Source organism: Cervus canadensis, chromosome 9, assembly GCF_019320065.1.
Source record: "Cervus canadensis isolate Bull #8, Minnesota chromosome 9, ASM1932006v1, whole genome shotgun sequence".
Classification (NCBI taxonomy): Eukaryota; Metazoa; Chordata; class Mammalia; order Artiodactyla; family Cervidae; genus Cervus; species Cervus canadensis.
In genome coordinates, this window is record NC_057394.1 from 26,739,331 (window position 1) to 26,759,434 (window position 20,104).

Consider the following 20,104-nt stretch of genomic DNA (forward strand, 5'->3'; position numbering starts at 1 on the left):
TGTTTTCTTTTTATATTTTTACTTTTAGGATTTTACTGTATCTCTGAGAAATTAGTGGCAAAACACATGGCTTAATAAATAATACGTGACTGCACTTAAATTCACATAAAAATAGCCATTTACAGCCATACTGAAATTTAATCTTTTTACACAAATTAACATAATGTTTCAAAAGAAAAATTAAACATTGAGTTTACCTTTGAAAGGAGAACAATGAAAACTTTTTTTTCAAAATTTTTACAAATGGTCACCTGTGGGTCAATTTACCACAGCAGAGGAACAAAGATGTTAAAATATAGCTGTCCTCAACTGAGTTACGTATCCGCATTGCAGTGTAATACTTGATATCAACCCTAAGTCAAGATTTAAAACCATTTCAAGAGACAAGACCCTAAATGTTTTAGCCACCTCAGTAAGAGGTGTTCTTCCCCAGTCAAGGCTTAATTAAAAGATTAACTATTCATAAGTTTTGTTTCCTCATCATACCTTCAGTTCAGAATACTATTATTATTGATAATATGGCCTCTATCTGTCTGATAGGGATGATGTGGTTCAGGAAGTGGGGCTTGAGAAGGAGGACCCTGCATTTGTGGAGGAGGAGGTGGCCTTCTTGGTGCAGGCTACATACCAGGGCTCATTCCTTGTGGTTGTATAAATGGAAGGCTCAGAGTTCCTTGATCTTCAGTGAACTGGGGTGAAGAGTGAGGGTTATAACGGTGAGGAGGATGTACAGTTATAGGACGACCTCCATGTTGAGGTGGGGGAGGTCTTGGAGGATGATTCATATAAGATGGCATCTGGGCAATGATATGCCCAGGGGAGGGGTAATTGGTGGTGGAGCAGAGGTAATAGGTGGAGGTGGAACTCAGCTATACATCAAGTGAGGAGTACCTGTGGCCTGGGGAGGCTGTGGCACTGAATGGTTTATTGGCGGTGGAGGAGGTCGGGGTGGTACATATTGTTGCTGTGGAGACATAATATGATAAGGGTGTGAGACCATTGGTTGACCCTGATATTCAGGATGATGGTGAGCAGATGCTAGGGTAGGAGGTGATAGTTCTTTAGCACCTGAATTTGAGTCATCCTGAATCAGGGGATTATTAAGTTGCTGTTGAATATTTTGTTGAATATTAAATCCTTGTTCAATTAGGAAAAGTTTCCTGATTGAACAAGGTAGAGGTGGAACAGTTCTGCTGGAGGAGCATGAATATCCTTGTGTGGCTGATTATAGTGCTCGTGGGGCAAATGTTGCAAGGAGATGCTGGCATCCTGATGTGTTGCTGTGTTGCTTTGATAGAATATGGCTCATGTGGTGCTTGTCTGGTGGCGTTATAAAATGATCAGGGATTTCATCTGGTGGTGGGGCAATAGGAGGAGGATGGACATTTTCTTTCTTTAAGCTTCAAGATTGCCAGGAGAAATATCAATAACCTCAGATATGCAGATGGTACCACCCTTATGGCAGAAAGCAAAGAAGAACTATAAAGAGCCTCTTGATGAAGGTGAAAGAAGAGAGTGAAAAATGTCACTTAAAACTCAACATTCAGAAAACCAAGTTCATGGCATCTGGTCCCATCCCTTCATGGCAAATAGATGGGGAAACAATGGAAACAGTGACAGACTTTATTTTGGGGGGCTCCCAAATCACTGCAGATGGTGATTGCAGCCATGAAATTAAAAGACACTTGCTCCTTGGAAGAAAAGTTATGACCAACCTAGACAGCTTATTAAAAAGCCGAGACATTACTTTGCCAGCAAAGGTCCGTCTAGTCAAAACTATGGTTTTTCCAGTAGTCATGTATGGATGTGAGAGTTGGGCCATAAAGAAAGCTGAGTGCTGAAGAATTGATGCATTTGAACTGTGGTGTTGGAGAAGACTCTTGAGAGTCCCTTGGACTCCAAGAAGATCCAACCAGTCCATCCTAAAGGAAATCAGTCCTGATTATTCATTGGAAGGACTGGTGCTGAAGCTGAAACTCCAATACTTTGGCCACCTGATGCAAAGAATTGACTCCTTGGAAAAGACCCTGATACTGGGACAGATTGAAGGTGGGAGGAGAAGGGAATGACAGAGGATGAGATGGTTGAATGGCATCACTGACTCAATGGACATGAGTTTGATTACACTTAGTACAGTTCTATTTTGGCCACCAGCTCAGCTCAAAAATTTGGCAAGCTACAGATGTTGGTAAAGCATGTTTTACCTATTTTTGTGCATCATTGTAGTAAAAGATGTGGGTGTCACTGGCCCAGCCATGGTTCCATCTGTTGGAATCCATTTGTTCAAATTTTGATTCTCATTCTTATACCCAGGCCATATTTGGAGAAGCTGTTGAGGAGGAGAAAGTAAAGGAGAGGCCAAAAGAAAGAGGGGAAGAGAGAGAGACTGAGAAGGAATATGACCATTGCATATCTCAGGATCCAGATAGTATGATTCTTCCACCAATAAGTACCTTTCCCTAAGTGTGTTTATCCCCCTAGTATCTTTCTTCTTGCTTCTCTTTGTGAGCTTCAATTTAGTTTGAGATGTAATATGTTCTAATCACCTTAAATCAGTCTGTGAGCGTTTCTGTTTCATTGCATCTGGGATTTTCACTAGTGCACTTGGAAACAAGAATTTTGTCAATGTACCACTATATTTTCAGCATGGAGAAAGGTCATCTGCATCAGTCCCATGTTTTGCAGCCTACTAGATTCCATTTCCACACATGCCACTCCACATCGGCCAAGGGAAAATTTCCACTTAGAGCCAGTGCCTCTACTTTTGGAGGTCATGCATGGGATACTTGAGAGTGAAATTCTAAATTCAAATGATTCTAAGACCAATACCTGAGTTTGCCTGGACATTTATCCCAGGTCTGTCCACAGACATAGTGGCCAACTCAATTTGTTTTCAGGGTATATGAACAAAACTTGGTCTCATAGGAAACTGGTTCACCTGCATATGTTCTGATCTTCTTACAGTGCAGAAGGGAGCCATGGGTGGGAACAGAATGTGGACTGCAGGCAGGCTGGCTCTCTACATAATATCATACTTTATTATGGAACTATAAGAAGTCCAATATTTCCAAATTCAATCCTGACTTTCCAGGACTTTATGAAGATATATTTGTCAAGGCAGAAGGATAGAATATACTTTATTTCACAATCTGTTAACTGGATTTTAACTTTTAAGTATCTGGACATATGGTATGTGGGCCGCCATTTATACCCAACTTTCTTGCTAGTGCTAAGACTGGGCCTGCCTTTAGGCTGTTATTTATCTATATAAAGAAATAAAGTATAATAGCATGTGAAAGCATAGTGGTTTTTTGAAGCAATAGCAGAATATTAAAATATTACATAATTTTCAAATAATTTCCTTCATTTAAAATCATTTAGCAAATAGGTTAAATTTGGGGGGCATCTTAAACAGAAAACAAAAGCTGGCTTTTAAGGAAAACCAGGTTTAAATGGATAAATGATGCAACAAAAACATGGGCAAAACAGGGTTTGGTGGCACAAAGGCTCTCCTGAAGAAAGGCTCTTCTGGAATAGGATAAATTTTGAGACAGTGTATGGCTAAATTTTGATATATATATACAATATTTCAGTCAGTTGTTCAGAAATCAAATCATACTGTTGAGCAAAACAAATTCAGGGCAAAATCTATTACTTATCTACCTGGCCTGGTACTTGTTACAGACTTCATTGTGCTTGTGCTCACTTAGTCATGTCTCCTTGCGATCGTGACCCTTTGTAACTGTGACCCCCTGAACTGTGCACTGCCAGGTTCTTCTGTCCATGGAATTTTCCAGGCAAGAATACCAGAGTGGTTTGCCATTTCCTACTCCAGGGGATCTTCCCAAACCCAGGGATTGAACCCGTGTCTTGTGTCTCTTGTATTGGTGGGTAGATTCTTTAGCATGGCACCACCTGGGAACCTCTATATTAGATTTCAATAGCTACCAATTTTTTTTTTACTTTCTACTGCCAATGTTATTTAATATGTAGAAAAGTAATGATCATATGTGTTTGTGAATTTTTGAATATGCCATGTGGAAAAGTGTTTACAAACTTTGAATTTCCTGACATTTTCTGCAGATGTTGAAGAACATAGTCATATTTGTCTGAAGTTTAAACTGTTGATCAGTCTTTATTAAAAAACTTAAAAATTCATTTTTTGTCTATAATATAATTTATCATTTTATCATCTGTTGTAGATACAAGGAAACTGAGAACCAATAAAAGAGAAAAACAAAACACAAAGAAACAAAGATAGTTTGAGGCGCAGAACTTCGAAAACTATGAGCTTCTGAAAGTTTTCAGGGAATATTTTGCATAACTAATGACAAACTAATTTCTATGAAAGAACAGTAACCTAAGAAACAGTGGGTTCATGAATATTTTAAAAAGGTGTATTCTGTGCTCATTCCTATAGAAGAGATATATCTAAAGAATCTGTTGTATCATACAAATGATGAAAAATTTAAGTATAAAAATATGCGAGCCTATATGGCTTACGTTTAATTTGTTTTATTTTCAGAAAAACAACGAAAATAAGAAAGGAACCAGGATAGGAAAAAACAACAAAGATAAATAAAATGTTACGTTAAAAGTTAAAGTCAATCTAAGAAAGTTACATATTTTAAAATGGAGAAACACTAGCACACTGCCAAATAATTCTAATGAATTTTGGCATACATAATGATGTATCCAGGGAAAAAAATCAACATTAAAAAAAAATCCAAATATATACACACATACATACATAGGACTTCCCAGGTGCTCAGTGGTAAGCCATTCAGAAAATTAAGATCTTGTCATCTGGCCCCATTACTTCATGGCAAATAGGTGGGGAAACAGTGGAAACAGTGGCAGACTTTATTTTGGGGGCTCCAAAATCACCACAGATAGGACAGCAGCCATGCAATTAAAAGACAGTTAGTTGCTCCTTGGAAGTGGAGAAGACAATGGCAACCCACTCCAGTACTCTTGCCTGGAATATGCCAGGGACAGAGGAGCCTGGTAGGCTGCAGTCCACGGGGTCGCTAAGAGTCGGACACGACTGAGCGACTTCACTTTCACTTTTCACTTTCATGCATTGGAGAAGGAAATGAGAACTCATTCCAGTGTTCTTGCCTGGAGAATCCCTGGGACGGGGGAGCCTGGTGGGCTGCCATCTATGGGGTCGCACAGAGTTGGACATGACTGTAGTGACTTAGCAGCAGCAGCAGCAGGAGCTCCTTGGAAGAAAAGTTATGACCAACATAGACAGCATGTTAAAAAGTAGAGACACTATTTTACCGACAAAGATCCGTCTAGTCAAAGCTATTTTTTTTCCAGTAGTCATGGATGGATGTGAGAGTTGGACTGTAAAGAAAGCTGATCCCTGAAGAATTGATGGTTTTGAACTGTGGTGTTGGAGAAGACTCTTGAGAGTCCCTTGGACAGCAAAGAGAACCAACCAGTCCATCCTAAAGGAAATCAGTACTGACTATTCATTGGAAGAACCGATGCTGAAGCTGAAACTCCAATATTTTGGCCACCTGATGCAAAGAATTGACTCATTTGAAAAGACCCTGATGCTGGGTAAGATTGAAGGCAGGAGGAGAAGGGGACAATAAAGGATGAGATGGTTGGATGGCATCACCGACTCAATGCACATGAGTTTGAATAAACTCTGGGTGTTGGTGATGGACAGGGAAGCCTGGTGTGCTGCAGTCCATGGGGTCCCAAAGAGTCAGACGTGACTGAGCGACTGAACTGAACTGAACTGAAGCCTTTGAGTGACAAACTATGAGGAACTTTGGAAATTAGTGTGTAAATTATCAAACCAACAAAAATAAAGTAAAACTATTTCATCCAGTGCTTCCAAGCCAAATGTTGCTGCCTTGAACACAAGTTCCTGATCTTCCCCAATAACTTTTTTTTTATAATATCATGGAATTTATGCCTAAAATTCCAGCTTATTCCCTGGAAAAGGACAATAAGTCAAATAATGAAGCCCATTCTGGAAGCAATAAGACACCAAAATTTTCAGATCATTTAAAAATGCACCTCTAAAATGATCATTATCTGATATAGATTACAGTTCGTTTTATGATTTATGAGTTCATAAATCATATATAGGATTTATACTCAATATGTTCAATGAAAGTAGATTTAATGCAGCTTAAACATTAGCTGTCAGAAGTAACACAGGTATGACCTAGCAGGGTACATTCATCATTATGAAAATAAAATATTCTAAAAGTGAAGGTTAGTTATCTGTGTAACCCAACTATGAAGAATGAAGACTCACTAATTTCTATTACATATGCTAAACAAATATGCAAAGCTTAAACATAGCATAGTGTGGAACGTGTAGTAAGTATTCAATAATTACATTGTTAAAAAAAAGAACTGATTGTAGATCATTTGTATATTTTTATGCAGGTGTCACTGTGGTGATGGTGACATTAATTGAAATGTTGCCTCCTTAAAATCTGTCATATTACAGATACATGATAATTTGTATGAAGACATATAAGAATAGAAGAGTGAAAAACATACTACCTTTTAATGAAATTGCATAACATGAAACTCGTCTTTAATATGACAAGTTTTCATCACTGGAGGAGGTCATGAGTGGTCAAGATATATTTCAAAGTCTATTTTATGTACCTGGGGAAGATCTGTGCACACAACAATCAGTTATTTGGGAAATTATTATAAAAAGATTGCCTTGATAAAGATTAATGCCCAATCACATTATGTTAACAGGGTTTGATGTAATCTGACATTATTAACAGCTCTTCAGTTGGAAGGTAAATCATAACAAGGTTAAACAGTTTACTTCTCATTTCTGGATATAGAGGTATATAATGTGTACATTAACAAATATTTATTTGTGGAGAAATATAAAGAGAAATAAACAATGGGAAGTGATGGTGACAATTAAGAAAACTGCATGCAGCTACGTCAATAGAAAACCACAGAAAATAGTACTGGTATGTGACTATCACAGCACAAAGAACTGCTGAAATGTACAAATACCCAGAGGCTAGAGTGTAGTAGAAGATGCAAGAAGGGGTGAAGATGTGCTTGATATAATACGTAGAAACCTTGGCAAGCAGGAAATGGTGTCCAGTGTCTAGAGATGCAGGACTAGTGTCGAGAGATGCTGTTTCATCCCTGCTTATGCAGAAAACACTAAGGTCACGTTCCTTTAAATCAAGGCAAATCAAGTAGATAGTTTCTACATACAGACTGTGGGGCACTTTCTGGGCCCTTGAGAATCATAGAATAAACAGTGATTAGAGGATAATATAAAGTAAGTCACTTAATCCTTCTGTATATTTTTGATAATGATTAAAATGTCAATGGCTACATATTTTCCACTTCATTATAGTACTGAAGAAATTTGAAGCAAGAAAAGGGAAAAAAAAGCTGAAGTGATGAGAAAAAGCTAGAGAGAAAATGAACAGCAACTTCACTCTATTAAACCTACTCTGCCTTCACCCTGCTTTTGAGTAAATGTCATGTGTGTCATCTGTGAAATAGGAGTGTCAGTGTCCAGGGGTGTAAGATCAAATGGTAAGGTGGGGATTTTTCATTTAGGGCACAACAGAGAAAGCTATAGGTCAAGGACTTCAGGTTCTACTCTGCCTCTTCTGGGGCTAAAAGGATTACTCAGAATAACCCTAATTTATCACGTTGCTTCGGATAATTTCCATTTCAAGGTTGTACTCTAAAACAATATTTATGCTCACTTTCAACTTATTTGGAAGACAGATTATAGGCTCAACCTTGTTTTGGGACTTATCATGGCTCATGTGGACACAATGACTTGTAGTGAAATGGCAAAAGGGTGAATTGACAGAAGTTGGACCCTGGCCTTGCTCCCACTGTGGGTGTGTGTGTGTGTTGTGTCTAAGGAAAGCAAACTGGTTGGCATAATAGTTTGGCTTGGAGGTAGGCTGAAAGAAGGAAATTCTCATGGACATGACAATGTACCTGGGAAGTAGGAGGGATTTTTAAGCTGTGACAATTAAGAAACAACGTGTTCCATGGTTCTTCATAGAATAAGGGTAACTATTTATTTCCACAAGAGCAGTTACATATACCACATAAGTACACTTGACACTTTACCTGCATTACACATTTAAACCTCATGTGAACCCTGGGAGACAGGAAATCTTAGTAGAGTTATTTTCTGGAGGAGGAAACTGAAGCAGAGAATTCTGATTGTCCTAAGTTACATGTTAGTAACTGAAAAGACAATATGTTAATGTAGCCTCTTTGGAGTTTCAGCAGGCACTTTCAAAAAAAATCTCTCCCACAGCATTGCTTAATATTTCTTGAGCAATGATGGAAATATTCCACCATGCTGTCCAATATGATAGTCACTGGTGATTTTCAGTGATTGAGCACTTGAAATGTGGATACACTGATTGATAAATTTAAATGTAATTCTATGTCATTTCAGTATCAAATATGCTAGTGGTTACAGTATTGGGGTCTCACCAGAAAAATAATTTATTAATAAGAAAATAACACATTTTGTGGATCTTAGGTTTTTATTTTTCATGACATATTCCACATTATTAACTCAAAAACATTGATTATCTGTATTTCAAACAGTTGAAACTTTTTGGGGGACAGAGTATAATTTGTAGATTATGATGATATTTCAAAAATACCTTTGTCTCAATTTATCTAATGAAAATATCTTCATTAAGCACATACTGATTGGAAATTTATATACAGTGTCTGGAACCATATAGTTTACTGATATTTGTTTCAAGGCTCTATAAAATTTTAAAGCCTAGTTTTTAAAATTATAAAATGTTTGCCAGTTAAATATAACTATTTACACAGTATGGTAATATTTTGTTTGTTCTATCTTAATAAGGTCACAAACTAGAAAATTATCATTTTTCATCCAAGTCTTCTTAAATTATCCTTAATAATTAAAAATTAAAACTTCTTTATTCATTTGGAATATACTAAATCATTTGATTAGTGCTTTTATAACATTGAAATGTGGAACGTTGGTGTTGGCTTTCTCTAACTATGTTGGACTGAAAATTTATTTTTTTAATCAATTTTTTATTGAAGGATAATTGCTTTACAGAATTTTGTTGTTTTCTGTCAAACCTCAACATGAATCAGCCATAGGTATACATATATCCCCTCCCTTTTGAACCTCCTTCCCATCTCCCACCCCATCAGCCCCTCTAGATTGATACAGGGCCTGTGTTTGAGTTTCCTGAGCCATACGGCAAATTCCCATTGGCTATCTATTTTACATATGGTAATGTAAGTTTCCATGTTACCCTTGCTATACATCTCACCATCTCCTCCCCTCTCTCCATGTCCATAAGTCTATTCTCTATGTCTGTTTCTCCATTGCTGCCCTGTAAATAAATTCTTCAGGACCATTTTTCTAGATTCCATATATATACATTAGAATATGATATTTTTCTTTCTCTTTCTGACTCATTTCACTCTGTATAGTAGGTTCTAGGTTCATCCACCTCATCAGAACTGACTCAAATGCATCCCTTTTTATGGCTGAGTAATATTCCACTATGTATATGTATGACAACTTCTTTATCCATTCATTTGTTGATGGACATCTAGGTTGCTTCCATGTTTTAGCCATTGTAAATAGTGCTGCAAGGAACAATGGAATACATGTATCATTTTCAACCCTGGTTTCCTCAGGGACTATGCCTAGGAGTGGGATTACTGGGTTATATGGTGGTTTTATTCCTAGGTTTTTAAGAAATCTCCATACCATCTTCCATAGTGGCTGACTCAATTTACATTCCCACAACAGTGCACACCCTCTCCAGCATTTATTGTTTATAGACATTTTGATGATGGCCATTCTGACCAGTGTGAGGTGATATCTCATTGTGGTTTTGATTTGCATTTCTCCAATAATGAGTGATGTTGAGCATCTTTTCATGTGTTTGTTAGCCATCTGTATGTCTTCTTTGGAGAGAGTCTCTTTATGTCTTTTTCCCACTTTTTGATTGAGTTGTTTGTTTTTCTGGCATTGAGTTGTATGAGCTGCTTGCATATTTTGGAAATTAATCCTTTGTCAGTTGTTTCATTTGCTATTATTTTCTCCAATTCTGAGAATTTTCACCTTGCTTACAGTTTCCTTTGTTGTGCAAAAGCTTTTAAGTTTAAACAGGTCTCACTTGTTTACTTTTGTTTTTATTTCTGTTACTCTAGGAGGTGGGTCTTAGAGGATCTTGCTTTGATTCATGTCTTCAAGTATTCTGCCTATGTTTTCCTCTAAGAGTTTTATAGTTTCTGGTCTTACATTTAGGTATTTAATCCATTTTGAGTTTATCTTTGTGTATGATGTTAGGAAGTGTTCTAATTTTATTCTTTTACGTGTAGCTGTCCAGTTTTCCCAGCACCATTTATTGAAGAGGCTGTCTTTGCCCCATTGTATGTTCTTGCCTCCTTTGTCAAAAATAAGGTACTCATAGGTTCATGGGTTTATTTCTGGGCTTTCTATCTTGTTCCATTGGTCTATATTTCTGTTTTTGTGCCAGTACCATACTGTCTTGATGACTGTAGCTTTGTAGTATAATCTGAAGTCAGGAAGGTTGATTCCTCCAGCTCCATTCTTCTTTCTCAAGGCTGCTTTGGCTATTTGCAGTCTTTTGTGTTTCCATGTGAATTGTGAAATTTTTTGTTCTAGTTCTGTGTAAAATGCCACTGCTAATATGATAGGGCTTGCACTGAATCTGTATATTGCATTTGGTAGTATAGTCATTTTCATAATATTGATTCTTCCTACCCAGGAACATGGAATATTTCTCAGTCTGTTTATGTCATCTTTGATTTCTTTCATTAGTGTCTTATAATTTTCTGTGTACAGTTCTTTCATCTGCTTAGGTAAGTTTATTCCTAGACATTTAATTCTTTTGTTGCAATGGTGTATAGGATTGATTCATTAATTTCTCTTTCTGATTTTTCATTGTTAGTATATAGAAATGCAAGTGATTTCTCTTTATTGATTTTGTATCCTGCAAGTTTGCTAAATACACTGATTAGCTCTAGTAATTTTCTGATACTATCTTTTAAGGTTTTCTATTTATAGGATCATATCATTTACAAACAGTGAGAACTTTACTTCTTTTCTGATCTGGATTCCCTTTGTTACCTTTTCTTCTCTGATTGCTGTAGCTAGGACTTCCAGAACAATGTTGAAAAATAGTGGTGAAAGTGGACCTCCTTGTCTTGTTCCTGATCTTAGGGGGAATGCTTTCAGTTTCTCACCATTGAGAATAATATTTGCTGTAGGCTTATCACATATGGCCTTTACTATGTTGAGGTAGGTTCCTTCTATGTCCATTTTTTAAAGAGTTTTAATCATAAATGGGTCCTAAATGTTTTCACAGGCTTTTTCTGTATCTATTGAGATTATCATACGGTTTTTATATTTCAAGTTGTTAATATGGTGTATCACATTGGTTGATTTGCATATATTGAAGAATCCTTGCATTCCTGGAATAAACCCAACTTGATCTTGGTGTGTGAGGTATTTGATGTGTTGCACAATTCTCTTTGCTAAAATTTTGTTGAGGATTTGTGCATCTAGGTTCATCAGTGATATTGGCCTGTAATTTTCTTTTTTTGTGTTGTCTTTGTCTGGTTTTGGTATCAGGGTGACCATGGCCTCGTAGAATGAGTTTGGAAGTGTTCCTTCCTCTGCAATTTTTTGAAAGAGTTTTAGAAGGATAGGCATGTTTGATAGAATTCCCCTGTGAAGCCATCTGGTCCTGGGCTTTCTTTTTTTGGGGAAATTTTTTTTACCACAACTTTAATTTCAGTGCTTGTAATTAGGTTGTTCATAATTTCTATTTCTTCCTGGTTCAGTCTTGTAAGATTGAACTTTTCTAAGAATCTGTCCATTTCTTCCAGGTTATCCATTTTAGTGCCATATAGTTATTCATGATAGTCTCTTATAATCATTTGTATTTCTCCATCTTCTGTTGTAACCTCTCCTTTTCCATTTCTAATTTTGTCAATTTTATTCTTCTTTCTTTTTTTCTTGATGAGTCTGGCTAAAGGCTTGTCAGGTTTATCTTCTCAAAAAACCAGCTTTTAGTTCTATTCTTTACTATTGTTTCTTTCACTTCTGCTCAGATCTTTATGATTTGTTTCCTTCTATTATTATTATTTATTTATTTATTTATTTTGCTGTTTTTCCAGTTGTTTAGGTATAAAGTTAGGTTTTCTATTCGATGTTTTTCTTGTTTCTTGACGTAGGATTGTACTGCTATATACTTCCCTCTTAGAATTGCTTTTGCTGCATCCCGTAGGTTTTGGATTGTTGTGTTTTCATGGTCATTTATTTCTAGAATTTTTTTTATTTCTGACTTCTTCAGTAACCTGTTGGTTTTTTAGAAACATGTTGTTTAATCTCCATGTGTTTGTGTTTCTTACAGTTTCTTTCTTGTAATTGATATCTAGTCTCATAGCATTGTGGTTGCAGAAGATGCTTGATACAATTCCAATTTTCTTAAATTCTCTGAGGTTTGACTTGTAACCGAGTTCACCTATGTTCAGTTCAGTCACTCAGTCATGTCCGACTCTTTGCGACCCCATGAACCGCAGGACGCCAGGCCTCCCTGTCCATCACCAACTCCCAGATTCCACCCAAACTCATGTCCGTTGAGTCAGTGACGCCATCCAACCATCTCATCCTCTGTCATCCCCTTTTCCTCCTGCCCTCAATCTTTCCCAGCATCAGGGTCTTTTCAAATGAGTCAGCTCTTCGCATCAGGTGGCCAAAGTACTGGAGTTTCAGCTTCAACATCAGACCTTCCAATGAACACCCAGGACTGAATCTCCTTTAGGATGGACTGGTTGGATCTCCTTGCAGTGCAAGCGACTCTCAGGAGTCTTCTCCAACACCATAGTTCAAAAGCATCAATTCTTTGGTGCTCAGCTTTCTTTATGGTCCAACTCTCACATCCATACATGACCACTGGAAAAACCATAGCCTTGACTAGACGCACCTTTGTTGACAAAGTAATGTCTCTGCTTTTTAATATGCTATCTAGGTTGGTCATAACTTTCCTTTCAAGGAGTAAACGTCTTTTAATTTCATGGCTGCAATCACCAAGATGTGGTCTATCCTAGAGAATGTTCCATGTGCACTTGAGAAGGTGTCTTCCTCTGCATTTGGATGGAATGTCCGAAAATATCAATGAGATCCATTTCATCTAATGTATCACTTAAGACTTCTGTTTCCTTATTAATTTTGTTTTGATGATCTGTCCATTGGTGTGAGTGGGTTTTTAAAGTTTCCTACTATTATTGTGTTACTGTCAATTTCTCCTTTTATGTCTGTTAGTGTTTGTCTTATATATTGAGGTGCTCCTATGTTGGGTGCATAGATTTCTACAATTGTTATGTCTTCCTTTTGGATTGATCCCTTGATTATTATGTAGTGTCCTTCCTTATCTCTTGTAATCTTCTTTATTTTAAGGTCTATTTTTCCTGCTATGAGAATTGCTACTCCAGCTGTCTTTTGCTTCCCATTTGCATGGAATATATTTTTCCATCCTCTCACTTTCAGTCTATATGTGTCTTTAGGTCTGAAGTGGGTTTCTTGTAGAGAGCATATATATGGGTCTTGTTTTTGTATCCATTCAGCCAGTCTGTGTCTTTTGGTTGGAGTATTTAATCCATTTACATTTAAAGTAATTGTTCGTATATATGTTCCTCTTGCCATTTTCTTAATTGTTTGGGGTTGATTTTGTAGATCTTTTTTCTTCTCTTGTATTTCTTGACTATATAAGTCCCTTTAACATTTGTTGTAAAGCTGGTTTGGTGACACTGAATTCTCTTAACTTTTGCTCGTCTGAAAAGATTTTTAGTTCCCCATCAATTTTGAATGAGATCCTTGCTGTGTACTGTAATCTTGGTTGTACATTTTTCTTTTTCAGTACTTTAAATATATCCTGCCATTCCCTTCTGGCCTGCAGAGATTCTGCTGAAAGATCAGCTGTTAAGTGTATGGGGTTTCCCTTGTATGTTACCTGTTGCTTCTTCCTTGCTGCTTTTCATGCTCTTTCTTTGTGTTTAATGTTCATAGTTTGATTAGTATGTGTCTTGGCATGTTTCTCCTTGGGTTTATCCTGTATGGGACTTTTTGTGCCTCTTGGACTTGATTGATTATTTCCTTTTCCATGTTGGGGAAATTTTCAATTATAATCTCTTCAAAAATTTTCTCACACCCTTTCTTTTTCTCTTCTTCTTATGGGACCCCTGTAATTCAAATGTTGGTGCCTTTGATATTGTCCCAGAGGTCTCTGAGACTATCCTCAGTTCTTTTCATTCTTTTTAGTTTATTATGCTCTTCAGAAATTATTTCCACCATTTTATCTTCCAGCTCACTGATTCGTTCTGCTTCAGATAGTCTGCTATTTATTCTTTCTAGAGTATTTTTAATTTCAGAAATTGTGTTGTTTGTCTCTGCATGTTTATTCTTTAATTCTTTTAGGTCTTTGTTAATTGATTCTTACATTTTCTCCATTTTGTTTTCAATGTTTCTGATCATCTTTACTATCATTATTCTGAATTCTTTTTCAGGCAGTTTGCCTGTTTCCTCTTCATTTATTTGGACTTCTGTGTTTCTAGTTTGTTCCTTCATTTGTGTAGTATTTCTCTGCCTTTTCATTATTTTTTTTTAACTTATTGTGTTTGACTTCAGGGTTGAATTCTTTCTTCCATTTGGTTTCTGCCCTCCTAAGGTTGGTCCAGTGGTTTGTGTAAGCTTCACACAGGGTGAGGTTTGTGCTGAGCTTTTGTTTGTTTGTTTTTCCTTATATGGGCAAGGATGAATGTGGTAATCCAGGCTGCTGATGATTGGGTTTGTATTTTTGTTTTGTTTGTTGTTTAGATGAGGTGTCCTGCACAGGGTGCCACTGGTGGTTTGTTGGTGCCAGGTCTTGTATTGAAGTGGTTTCCTTTGTGTGAGTTCTCACTATCTGATACTCCCTAGGGTTAGTTCTTTGGTAGTCTAGGGTCTTGGAGTCAGTGCTCCCACTCCAAAATCTCAGGGCTTAATCTCAAGTTTTTGCATGGGTCTATATATTCTTTTCCTCTGATCAGGTATACCTGTCCACTCTGAGCTGGTGTTCTGCATGCACTTCTGTGTCTGAAGATGTATTCCTGATGTATCCATGCTGAGAGATGTACTCCATGTCCACCTACTCCGCCATCTTGTTCTTTGTGAAAATTTATTTTTTATTTCATCTGATTTATTGGAATATAGTCAATTTGCAATGTTGTGTTAATTTCAGGTATACAATGAAATGAATCTGTTATACATACACATATATTCATTGTTTTTTAGATTCTTTTCCCATATAGGGCTTCCCTGGTAGCTCAGCTGGCAAAGAATCCACCTGCAATGTAGGAGACCCTGGTTCAATTCCTTGGTTGGGAAGATCCCCTGGAGAAGGGATAGACTACCCACTTCAGTATTCTTGGGCTTCCCTGGTGGCTCAGCTGGTAAAGAATCCACCTGCAATGCCCTTGCAGGCCAAAGTCCATAGGGTCACAAAGAGTTGGACATGACTGAGTGACTTTCACTTTCACTTTTTCATGTAGGTCACCACAGAGCACTGGGTAGAGTCCCCTGAGTTATACAGTAGGTCCTTACTAGTTACCTGTTTTATATAGAAAGAAAGTGTAGTCGCTCGGTCATGTCCAATTCTTTGCAACCCTATGGACTGTAGCCCACCAGGCTCCTCTGCTCATGGGATTCTCCAGGCCAGAATACTGGAGTGGGTTGTCACTTCCTTCTCCAGGGGGTCTTCCTGACCCAGGGATTCAACCTGGGTCTCCCGCATCACAGGCAGGTGCTTTACCCTCTGAGCCACCAGGGAAGCTATTTTATATACAGTAGTGTGTATATGTTAATCCCAATCTCCTAATTTATTCCTCCCCTTCCCATTGACTTTAATAAATTTATTTTCTATATCTGTGACTATTCTGTTTTGTATATTAGTTCATTTGTACCATTTTTTTGACTCCACATTTGTGATATCATGTAACAATTTGTCTTTCTCTGACTTAATCTCTAGTCCAACCAGGTTGCTGCAACTGACATTATTTCATTCTTTTTTATGGCTGAGTAATATACCACATCTTCTATCTCCATTCCTTGATGGACATTTAAGTTGTTTCCATATTTGGCTATTGTAAGTAGTCCTGCATGAACATTGGGGCCCATGTGTCTTTTTGAATTATGTTTTCCTCAGGATATGTGCCCACAAGTGGGGTTGCTTGATCATATGGTAGTTTTATTCCTAGTTTTTAAAGAAATCTCCATACCGTTCTCCATAGTGGTTGTACAGTCTACATTCCCACCAATAGGTTATGAAGGTTCCTTTTTTCCTGGAGTAAAATTTAATATGTGAAGATATTTTATACATACTGACAAGCTAGAGAGAGATTTCGCAACTGGAGTCATCTGAAAACTATTTGTTATTTGTCAGCTCTGCTATATGGTTCTTCCAGTGTTGCTCCTGTAATTGTTATTGTTTTTGTGACTGCTGGGTGGTTTTGCTTTCCTTTTTTAGTTGGGAAGAATAAAAAAATCTAAGATACAAATATTTTGGCATCAAATAATTCAACATTTTTAGTTAATAAAAACTTTGTTCTTTTGGCAATAGCCAAAGGGTAAAACATGTGAAAATTTATTTCTAATAAACACATATTTCCCACGTCTATGCAAACTCTATGCATATTCATCATATATTCAACATAGCTTATCTACTGTTTGGGGGAAAATACATATTTTATATATTCACATATATTGAGTATATAAATCAACCTTTGTAAAATGAATGAATGACAGAACAAATATCATGTTACCATTCAATATTAGTGTGTATTAGTGTTCAATAATTTTTCTTCTAATAATGAGGAAAATTTCTTATTCTGTGACATTTGAAATGAGTAGTAAAAGTGTATGTGTCATTTTGAGATAACTATCAACATATGAAAAATACAGTTTCATTTTATATACTCAACTCTGCAGACATGAATTTTGGAATGCTTAAAATAACATATTGTGGTACTGTCATATAATAGAATATTACAAAGCTTTAAAATGAAATTACTAAAGCACTCAATGAATTAAAATCATATATTTGGTTTTTATTTTTTTTACTTTATTTTTTTTATATATTTGGTTTTTAAAGCTAAATGATGCTAATAGCTTGTAGCAGTAGAAGGAGAGTTACTAAACACAATGAATAAGACAGAGTACAGGACAAAGCATTGTTCAGTCGAATATTAATAGTGCTAAGGTTGGCAAGCACTAGTCTAGATGTGAGAAAGTCAGTTATTAAACTTTTAGAAAAAAAATAAGAACAAATATTTACCTTATGTTAGGCAACACTATTGCAATAGGATGACAATGAAAGAAGAAAAAAGCCACTTTGTTTTATAAAATATAAAAAAAGTTTGATCTTCAATATTTACCATTGTGAAAGTGAAAGTCACTCAGTCCTGTCCAACTCTTTGCAACTCCATGGACTGTACAGTCTATGGAATTCTCCAGCCCAGACGACTGGAGTGGGTAGCCTTTCCCTTTTTCAGGGGATCTTCCCACCCCAGGGATCAAACCCAGGTCTCCCACATTGCAGGCGGATTCTTTACCAGCTGAACCACACAGTAAGCCTGAAATGGAAAAGAAGACCCAGTTACAGACTGGGTTTCCTAAGTGGCTCAGTGGTAAAGAATCAGCCTGTCAATGCAAGGAGACACAGGAGATGCAGTTTGGATCCCTGGGTAGGGAAGATCTCCTGGAGGAGGAAATGGTAACTCACTCCAGTATTCTTGCCCGGAAAATTCCATGAACTATAGCGCTTAGGGTCACAAAGACTCAGACACAACTGAGTGCATGAGTGTGTGTGCGCGCGCACACACACACACACACACACACACACACACACTATCACAGACTAGGAGAAAACATTTTAAAAAATATCTAGCCAAGTACTTGCAATGAAAATTTGTAACAAGAAAAAAAACACACAGCTGACAAATATGATAATCACAATTAAAATTTAATTTGAACAAATAGACCTAGAGATAGATACATGAAATACATACTCATAAAAGATACATGAAAATAGTATTATTTAAATAAATGTAAATTAAAAGAACAGCAAAACATCACCATATCTCTAATAGAGTAACACAAATTAAAGGAAAAAAGAAATTAAAGACTGAACATACCAACTAACATGTTAACAAGAGTATCATGTGAAATAGCTGGGATTCTTAGCACTACTGATAGGAATCTAAATGGATGTAAATGTTTTGGATCAGATATTGGCAGTTTCTTAAAGTGTTAAGAATATATCTACCACATATACTCAAGTTCTAGGTGTATGACCAGAAGTAATAAAAACATATTTCTATACAAGGACATAGACACATACATTTGTAGTAACTTGATTTTAATAGCCATAAACTGGAAACAACCCAAACAACCAATGAGTGATTACATAAACAACAAGGGGTGAAGCCTAAAATGGAGTCCCCATACATCACTCAAAAGAACAAAGTATTGTTGCACCTAGCATGGTAAATGACTTAGAAGTAAATGCTGAGTAAAAAGAGCCAGGCACAAGTAGTTCATACATTTTACTCAATTATTATTAAATTATTAAAATATATCAACTTTTATTAAAGTGAGAGAAATGAAGCTAGTCCTTACACCCTGGGATTATTTCAGCTAAAGATACCTAGAAACTGAAGAACACAGTTTGAAAGATAGTAATGCCTTTATAATATTTTCAAATATGTCTGCTTTAACTATGATTAGATATTTCAAAATTTTGCAATCACTAAATTCTAAGATACACACAAATATGAGCATGTGTGTATACATAAGCCTATGTGTACATAAAAACATATATATAATTACTTTTTTCTGATATAAATGGGCAGTTATGTCATAGTACTAATTCTTGGAAGTATGTATGCTAAATAGACTGATGAAGGTAATGTGAAGAAAATTAAAATTTCAGTTCAAATAATAAAAATAAGCATTTTCTCCTGAAAACATGGCTTCAACTTAATCTAGTATAAGCTAATGATGCCTCTTAAAATCAAATTTATTCCTTGTTATAAAGCAATGAACTATGAAAGAATTTCCACTTATAATTTGCAACTGAGATGGACACAAATAAATCATTATAGATAAATAGTGAAAGTATTGAGTATCAACTGGAAAGACTTTCAGAACTTACAAAATAATATACACAAAAATACCAAATGCAGGAAATCAATTACACTGCTTGCTCTTTTATCAGGTGCTTAATATAATTGCTTGAGAAAGGCGAATATGCATAAACTATTTTGAAAATGTAAATCATATACAAATATGAGGAAATTTTCACTATTATCTTTTAAATATTGAGTCCTATCTTAAATGAGATTGGGTGCAACAGCTTAAAACCTGAAGTTTTTCCTGTGAAAAGGAACTGTTGTCTAATGAAAGAGATTTGTAATGTGTAGAATATTGTACATGTGAAGTCCATGTGAAAATCTTCAAATGAATGGTGGATGAGTTTTTGGAGAGTCTGAGGTCAGTGTTGTAAGGATAGTCTGTAGAAGCTTTATTAGAATATTCCTTGAGTAGTAGACTATTCAGTTATTTTTGATACAATATTAAGAAAGAAAGTTAGAACTGAAGAAAGAAGTCTAAAGGATGGCATTTTTAGCATTGTACTGTACAAAAATACATCCATTGTTGCATTGGTATAACACACCACAGGTAGTATCACATTATTATATGAATGTACCAAATGTACAGCAGCTAATGATGATAATTTTAGCAAATGCAAAAACACATACACTGCACTGTCTGTTAAAAAGTTTATAATGTGGTACTATTTAAATAAAACATTTCTTGAAGAAAATTCAGGCTCTCCTGGCTGCCAATTTGCAGCCCCATGATTCAAAGACATGGTGTAATTTCTGGCTCTCTGCATTCTGGTGTATGAGAAGATTCTCTTACTTGCCTTCATCTAGTAGGATGGAACTATGTGACTATTACTGATGTTAGAGCTGGTAGCAG

At 36.3% G+C, this 20,104-nt stretch overlaps 1 pseudogene; it reads right to left on the reverse strand.

Moving 5' to 3' along the window:
* Positions 1-507: 507 nt before the first annotated feature.
* The window catches only part of LOC122447249, a 41,214-nt pseudogene continuing 21,617 nt past the window's right edge, over positions 508-20,104 (reverse strand).